At 46.9% G+C, this 8,886-nt stretch overlaps 1 long non-coding RNA gene across 1 annotated transcript; it reads left to right on the top strand.

The window, feature by feature from the left end:
* The first annotated feature begins 6,837 nt into the window (after positions 1 to 6,837).
* LOC133273628 (uncharacterized) lies at positions 6,838 to 8,631 on the top strand. The gene is made up of 2 exons (XR_009744901.1): positions 6,838 to 7,291; positions 7,618 to 8,631. It is a non-coding gene; the product is annotated as an uncharacterized LOC133273628 (long non-coding RNA).
* The last annotated feature ends 255 nt before the right edge of the window (positions 8,632 to 8,886 follow it).

Genomic DNA, 8,886 nt, shown 5'->3' on the forward strand with positions numbered 1-8,886 from the left:
AGTCAAGTTTTCCAGTGGCAGCCCCCTAAAAGCAGATGTTGTGACACATAGTTCACCCACAGCCGTACCAGATGGGAATCTTTCTGGAAGGGCCTCCTTGCAAGCAGAGAAGAAAAGGGCCCGGGGAAGAGCAGGACACTTTGGGAACCAGCATATCTCAAATACAACCACTCTTGCTCTCCTTACACAGAGATTAAGCAGAACCCAGTAGGAACACTTTGCAGAGGGAACAGCCAAATGGTGTTTGGTGGGAAGCAGCAGCATGGCTGCTCTTGCTGCTATTAGCGATGTAATCACACCCTGAAGAGGGGCCAGGGATCACCTATGGGACAACAGGTAGCCAGAAAAATATTTCCCCAAAAAGGGAACACGAAAAGGATTTTCAGGAACAAATAATTTTTTTGTTCCTGTACCAGATGAAAATATTCCCTGCTCATTTACAATCAGGCTGTGAAAAGAAAAGTAAAATCTCCTTTTTAACTTTCTCAGGAGTTAGCTGCTTTCCTGTGATTTTACTCCTCCTTCCAAGGAGTCACATTTCCCAGGACATTGCACAGTAGTCTTCCCTGGTCCAGAACTGGATTTTGGCATTCCCAGGAGATCAGCTGGCTGGTAAGCTTCAGGAAATTTACCAGGAATTCTGTCTGGATGTTGTGGTTTGAAACGAGCTGGTAACTCAGCACCAGGCAGCTGCTCACTCACCCCTGGGAGGGATGGGGAGGAGAACAGGAACAATGTAAAAACCCATGGGTTGAGATAAGAACAGTTCAATAACTAAAGTACGATATTCTACTACTAATATTACTAATAATAGTAATAATAAGAGAAATAAGAAGGGGAGAGAGTATAAAAAAACAAAAGGGGAAATGGAAAAAAAGCTGTACCAGCTACTAAGAAGAAAATTCTCTCTATTCCAGGACATCATAGCTGAAAACAGGACACTAGAAAAACCCAACAGAAAGAGATTAGGATGATGGCCATAGGCATATTACTGAGCTAGGCACTACAAAGGGGGATTTCTCCACCACACCCAGGAATCACAGAAGCTTTTAGCAAGAAATGAAGTTCACTTGGCCTCCCCGGGTTGATGTCTACCCTATTCAATGGTCTCCGATTCTGGGCAACCCTACTCCATGCTCTGCTCCCTGCTGCATCCCCCCTCACAGCTGGAGCCCTCTCAGAGATCAGTGACTGTTGTACCAGCACCTCCTGCTCGTGGGAGGGGAGGAAGAGGATAGAGATGCTGCCCTTCCAGCTGCAAAGAAGGTCCATTTTACCATTCATCTCAGGAGGTCACCAAACACTTCATCAGTGGAGCCCGAAATGAAACAAATTCAAAGTGTTGAGGAGGGAGGAGAGCTCCGGCAGTGGTTAGATGCCTGGAAAGCGAAGGAAACGTTAAACTGAAGCCACCTGTACTCGCTGCCTTGTCCTGCAGGGCAGCTGCTGTGAAGGAGGCTGGCTGCATGCAAGAAAAAGATATCCTATGTGCGGGAGCCGAGGAGAGAAAAAAGACGAGAGCCGAGGAGAGAAAAAAAGAGCCTTTCCCACACACCATGTCCTGACTCACAGGTGAAAGCCTGAGCTGCGACAGAATTCAGCGGCTTCAGAAGGAGCAAAGACACCTCAAATTATCCATCGGAGAGCGGCTGGAAGCGAAGAGAGTTTCCGTTTCATACACAGGACGGGAAACGAGACCGAGGGAGCGCGCGGAGGGCGGAGAGCAGGAGCACGGGCCGGGCCGGGCCGGCGCCACCCCAAGCCCGCTTGGGGAACCCAGGCGTCCGCGAGCTCTCCTGCCCCCCCTCCAGCCCCGAGCGGCTCCCGCTGCCCACCCGTGCGGAACCGCGGCTCCCCGGCCCGTGTCTCACCGGCCGTGCCGAAGGCCCGCGCACCGCACCGCGCCGCCATCAGCAAAGGCGCCGCCATGATGTGAGTCTCCCGCACAGGAAGGCCCCCGTTACTATAGCGACAGGGGCTCCCCCCCCCCCCGCGCAGGGTCTGCCTTGAAGGGCCCTCGCTGCCACAGCAACGGGGCTGTCGCTGCCAGGGCCTGGCTAGAAACGTCCTCCCAGCCTCAGGGTGACGGGCTCTTCCCACCACCGGGACGCCGCTCCCCGTCCGCGCCCTTGCTCTTCGGTCCGCAGCGCTGGGACCCTGAGCGGAGCGAAGCGAGCGGCTGGAAGCAGAAACTCAGCCCAGCAGCCAGGTTTCTTCAGGAAAAGGCTCTCGAAGGAAAAGCTGGAGCTGCCAGTGAGCTGTGGAATGGCCTCGGGGTGCTGTGGAATGTTATCGAAGCCCCAGGGCAGAGCCGCCACACAGCTCTTACCTTGCCCAGCCTTGCAGCCAGACCAGGAGCAGCTTTCTGTCCTGGCTCTTCAGCTATGGGCCTTTTCTACACACTCGAAGCTCCGCAATGGTGCTGTCCGTATTGCTCCCGCTCCTGGCTTTCCCAGTCCCATTGCGTGCAACCTCCCTGGTGCCTGCTCCCGGCCGTCCTGCAGCGCAGAGTGCAGGGCACAAACGTGCGGCGTCTACTCCCACAGCCGAAGAGCCAGGACAGAAAGCTGGTGCTGGGCCTCTTGTGCAGACACAGACCTCCGCAACGGTGCAAACTACTCAGCTATAAAAATTCCAAGAGCCAACTTATGGTGGTGCTGTGGGAAAAAAAACCCTAAGGTCTACACTTCCTCCGAACTGGAAGGGATCCTCTGCAATTGTTCAATTGGCAATGGCATTTCAAAGGGAAACAAACTCCTCAAGGCATAAAGAGAAAGGAATAAAGAGAAGGAATAAAGGCATAAAGAGAAGGGACATCCTTTGGTGAAAGAACCTATATTGATTCAGTTGGAGTCCCTTGAGGAGTTCTTGATGAATACAAAGCTAGGAACTTGGGAGCAACAGGGTTTGAATCTTTTGTGTGTGTGTGTTTTGGTAAGCTACAATCAATATAAATATAGATTAGATAAATTATATTTATTATAATCAACAGAAGTTTATGTATCATGACAGGGATGCCATAAAAGGAACTGCAAAACAATTAGATGCTACCAGCAGAATGACATGGGAAAATAGAATAGGTTTAGATATACTAGCTGAAAAATGAGAAGTATGCATAATGCTAAAGAATAGGTGTTGCACATTTATTCCAAATAATACAGCACCAAACAGAATTGTGACCAGGGTCATACAAGGCCTCGCTACCTTGGTGGAAGAATTGGCTGAAAATTAGAGAATAGATAGTTCATTAACAGGATGGTTAGAATCCTATTTTGGAAAATAGAGGGGAATAGTGATACCAATTTTTACTTCCCTAAATACAGTAGCAGTGATGCGCGGATTGACTCCACAACTCGTTAAAAGTTGTAAAGTAGGTATGCTTTTTATTCAGCGCTGAGACGCACGGGGATAATTCCTCAAAGTCATGCGTACCTCAGTGTTGTTTCCCTGTACATTTATTCTCTAAAGTTATATATATTCATAAGGTTGCACAACACGCCTATACATATTCATGTCCTATCCCCGCTTCGTATTATAATGAGCCAGAAGGTCCTCTGCGCCTGCGCAGTGCCCCCTCTGCTCATGGGCAGGGGTCTCAAGATGAAGTAAATGAGTCTTCCTCCTCTGGGTAGGGGTCTTCAAGATGAAGTAAATGAGTCTTCCTCTTCTTGCACTTTTCACCTTTTTAGTCTTTATGTGTGGCCTTAGAGTTTGGTTAGTGTCCCAGCTGTAAATCCTCTACTTCTCCCCTTTATCAGTAGAGTTTGATCAGTGTCCCAGCCATAAATCCTCTGCTTCTCCCCTTTATCAGTAGATTCAGGTGTCTGCTTATTAACAGGACCGGAGGTCTCTGTTCTGCTTAGCAGGCATTTACAACAGATAGTCCTTTTGTTTAAACAAATTCCTCTAACCCCCTTGTACAACCCCCCTGTACAATGGTCCACCCTCTGTATCAGCAGTAATATTAATAGCTATAGTATGCTGTGTAATTCCGTATGTAGGAAGACTTGTACAACTTCCTTTTGGAACAACTTTGTCAAAACAAATGCTCATGGGACCACCACCCTACTCTGATAAAATACTTTCCGTAAAAGAAAAGAAAAGTGAAGATGATTTGGATGACTTATCTTCAGAAGAAAAATATGAAATTACATTATCCAGACTGGAAGTGACATACAGGACAATTCTTTAAAGAAGTGCAAAAAACCAGCAATAGTATAAATAAGAGAAAGGGGGAATTGTGAGGGAAACAGTGTTGTTTTCATATAATTGGGGATGAGGCTTTGTAATATTAGGGCTTTACAATATTAGCACTCTAAGATCAATATTAAGGCTTTGCAATGTTAAGATTTTTCAATATTGGGGCTAGGGCTAAGTTACTAAGGGAATGAAACAAAGGGCTTGAGACACCATAACTTAGAAAGACACACCCTGTGGTTAAAGACAATATCATCTCTGGACGAAAGATACACACTGTGGTAAAAAAGAATACTATCTTTGTACAACCTAGGAAACTAAGCTGGCACAGGCTTAAAGAGTGAGTTGGGGTACCACATGTCTGCCAAGAGAGTTATGAAATTGAACCATAAAAGGAGATATAAGAGGAAGGGGCATATGAAATGGAGTAAGGGGAGGTGTAAGCAGAGGCGGGACATTTAGCATGTAGATTATACACGTCAGACAGGCTGTAAACCTTGGAGTACCCAACCAATGGGGAAACAAGGGAGTGAACTTGGAGATGGGGTAGGAAGTAAAAATCATAGTTCTGCTTTTGCTGTGTGTGCGTACTTGCCAGGACACCCGTTTTTGCACAAACATTAATAAATAGCTGCTTCACTGCTGTGTCTACCCTGAGCTTAAGTTTTTATCTAGAGACTGTTTCTCACACTGCTGGGCCTCTTCTGCACACAGTGACCTCCGCAGTGGTGCCACTGGCATTGCTCTTGCTCCTTGCTTTCCCACCTAAATGTCCAATCGTGTGCAACCTCTGCGGTGCGTGCTCATGGCCGTCCTGCAGCGCAGTGCCCAGAGCACGAACATCCAGCCCCTGCTCCCACAGCTGAAGAGCCAGGACAGAAAGCTGCTGCTGGGCCTCGTCTCCACACAGTGAGCTCTGCAACTGTGCCTTTGGCATTGCTCTCGCTCTCGTCTTTCTCACCTAGAAGTCCAATTACGTGCAATCTCTACACTCCCGCTCCCAGCCATCCTGCAGCACAGGATGCAGAGCATGAATGTCCTGCCTCTGCTGCCACAGCTGAAAGGCAGGACAGAAAGCTGCTGCTGCTGGGCCTTGTCTTCCCATGGTGAGCTTTGCAACGGTGCCACTGGCATTGCTCTCGCTCCTCGCTGGTTAGTGTTTTCCTTTCCAGTCTAGTTTTATGCTCTGTCCCCTTTAACCCACGACAGTTCTACAGGAGCAAAGTTTGTTGTACAGATGTTAATAGTGATTTTAGTGATATGAGATTTTACCGTTTCTCTTGTTGCTCTAGGTCTGGTTTTTAACTTCACAACTTTGTTCTTGTCTTTTTAAGGAGCTCTGGCTGGTGGGCGAGTTAGTTATTTATTTATAGTTCCTGTCGGTTACCAACCCTCTCCTTGCTCCTACAGCTGCTGATTGCCAAGTTTTCCATGTGGGTCCTTCCCTCCGTGTGTGTCCCTTCCTTGTTCCCGGGTCTGTAGTGCTCCCGTCAGCAGGAGGTGCGGAGCTGCTTCTGCTCCCCAGCTCCGTGTGGCCTTAGTTGTGGTCGCTGCCATTTCCTTGCCACGGGCAGATTCGCAGTCTGTAGCTGAGGGTTGCTTTTCTTCAGGGGTGGCTTGTCTGGGGTTGGGGTGGGAGGAGTTGGCCCCTGCTGTCTGCGTTGTCTGGTCTGGCCATGGGACTGAGTGTTGAGCAGTCACGATTTGTGTTCAGAATTAACAGTGCACAGTGTAGGGAATGCAGGAATCTTGTTTGTTTGCTTTCCGTGCGGATTGGAATAAAACGAAGCACTTGACGGGATGGAGCCATCCCTTTATTGCTGGGTTGCGGGATAAAGGATGATGCAAGCGTGCAGGGTGCGGAGGAGCATAGTGTGGCTGCTGCGGGGCCCGGAGGTTTGTCTCCCAGCGATATTGACACTGCAGGTTCCGCAAAGGCTCGCGGAGCGGCATTACCCAAGACCAGCCCTCGTGAGGAGGACGGGGAAGGCTGGATCCGGCCCTCCGCGAGGAAGGGGGTTTGCCCACGATAAATAAGGGCGGCGCCGTGGGAGCGGCCGGAACGGGGTCCGGGAACTGCCTGGAAGCGGCGAGGCCGCTGGGAAAAAGGGTTCTAGTGAGGAACAGGCTCCTCGGGGAGGGCTCGGGCAGGGAGCGCCGCTGTCCAAGCTCCGCGGCTCGGCCACGGGGATGCTGCGGCCGGGAGGGGGCGCACGAGCCCTCCGCGGGGCCGGGCAGGGTCTGCTCCGGGGTTCCACAGGCTCCCGCAGCCGCGAGACCCCCTCCCCCCGCCGGCCGCTCCGGACTTAAAATGTTTCTTTATCAGAATTTCAAAATGAGTTTCCTTCCATTTGGGTTCACAAGCTCAATTTCAGACGCTACCACAGCCCTTACTTGAGCAGAGTCGCATTCTAAGAAAGAGGGCAGTGGCTCTTCTTTACTCTTTTTCATTTTTAACCCTACAATATGAAAGCACCTGAGGAAGCACAGCTTCTTCAGAGCACCCAGGGCCACAGGCAGAGGGGAAAAATCTATGTTAGGGCAGGGAAAAAAATGTACATCTCTTCCTTACCCTGAGTGTGCGGGAGTTTGGCTGCTGGCAGCAGAGTTGCGTAACATCGGTACCTGGGTGTAAGGGAGCATTTAGCGAAATCATGGCATTTTCTGGCCTACCCAATTAAAAGAAAGAAACAGAGAAGCTGCTAGCACTAGCGTGCCATTTTTCCAGCTTTAACTCCTCATGTGCCACATCCTGCACAGTTACAGTGTTACCAGAAGTAACTTCACGTGGAAGCGTATCTCAGAGGTAACGCAGGAGACATTTCATTTGTAACTCTTAAAACTGTACCGCTTATTAAAAAGAAAAAGACACAAAAAGAAAATGTATATAAAAATTATTTTAATAAAAATTTAAATTTCTCCCTTCAAAAAATAGGCCAAATTAATTCTGGCATAGTGTGGAAGGTAGGGGAAAATGACAACAAACCCCCTGATTTGTCCTTTTATATGTTTGGGATTAAAAATTTCCTCCCTACCATCATCTATCATTGTGGATGCAAAGGAAATCACAAATCACATTGCAAAACAAATTTTGGTATGTAGTAGAAAATTGTAATAGGGTAATTCACAGGTTTTATAAAACTCAAAGACATTTTCAGTTCCTGAAAGGATGCGGGAGAGGCACTGGATCTGGTTTTAGCAAAGGGTATTTCTGAACCAGTTATAAAATACTATACTGAAGGTTGCTGTTAGGTGACAGCCCAAAGCAGTCTTAGGATGAAGGAATTCAGGATGGAATATTGGTGTACAAGTCAAGAATCAGGAGGTCAGAAGTAGGCTGGAAAATAGCTAATATTAGCATTTTAATAACAGAAGAGAATTGATTCCTATTTTACTGCATGGGTGTGTTTTTGAGAACAGCATAGGCAGAAGAGCACTCCTGAGATGATGAGACAGGCAGCTGTGTGCCATTTAGCAATGAGATTGGTTCAGACTGCCAGAAATTCTTGATTGGATCCAGACAGTTTGCCAATACGTTTGAAAGGCTTGAAGAAGTATGAAGCCAGTTGTCATGCACCTCGACAGAGCGATGAGCAACAGTAACGTATTGCACAGGCTGTTGCTCTAATTTTTGTGACTGCGAGGTGATTCTGGTTTTTCCCATAGCATTAGAAAACACTGCTTTCCACATGTTTTTAATTTCTTAATGATTAGTCTGAATTATATTCACTACTGAAAGGGTGAATATCCTTCATTGGGTTTTTCCACAAAACACACCTGAAATAAAAGCATTTACTCGGTACGAGGAACACAGTTGTTTTTTATAATGGACGACTCTATCCCTTTCATTATTTTATAGAAACAAAGAAGTGGTATAACGTTTAGTATTTTCTTCTGATGTATCTGCTATTATGGTTCTTACATCTCATAATAAAGATCTTGCCTAATGAAAAGAGTCTTTGAAATAGATGGTCCATTTGTCTCTCACAGACATACTCTACTTGCACTGTTGAACATGCATCCATAAATCCTGTTGTTCCCTATTCCAGGAGGGTTCCAGCTCTACCAATCATTACTCTTAATCCATCACAAAGTCCAGGAGCACTTCCCCTCCAGAACTGGGCAGTCACAGCTTTTTTTTTGTAACATACTAACAACAAATTACTGTGGTGATGACACGGTTGATCAGGTTTTGTTTAGAAAGTGAGTAACAGGAAATCAATGAGAAGTTGAATATCCTTCCTCCTTGGGGTTTTGGGTTCTTTTTAGTACAACTTCATTGAGTGACGGCAGCCATGTGTTCCAGTGTGAATGAATATATCTTTCTTCCCTTCCATCTAACCAACTTTGGCCTAGAGTTCTTACATTTCATTTATGTGTATGTGCATATACAGAATTTACTATTCATTTATCTATTAAATGGGTAATATAGAACAGCGCAATATGTAATTTGTAACAATCAATATATTTTATGTATATTTCTAACATCAATTTCCTTTTAACATATCTATCTTTGTAAACATACCAGCGCAACAGAATAACATCTGTAGTCAGCGCAGTGTTTTTTTACTGAGGAAGGGTTTTTATTGATTTAAACTATTAAGCACAGTTCACCTTTCTTCAGGCCTTTGTTGCCAAGTCTCTCACTCATCACCTCCATCAGTAAATACTGTACTTGTTGTCTCCCTC

Source organism: Pezoporus flaviventris, unplaced genomic scaffold (assembly GCF_033815535.1).
Source record: "Pezoporus flaviventris isolate CSIRO_AGI_PZ_B2104156 unplaced genomic scaffold, CSIRO_AGI_Pfla_v1 ptg000034l, whole genome shotgun sequence".
Taxonomy (NCBI): Eukaryota; Metazoa; Chordata; class Aves; order Psittaciformes; family Psittacidae; genus Pezoporus; species Pezoporus flaviventris.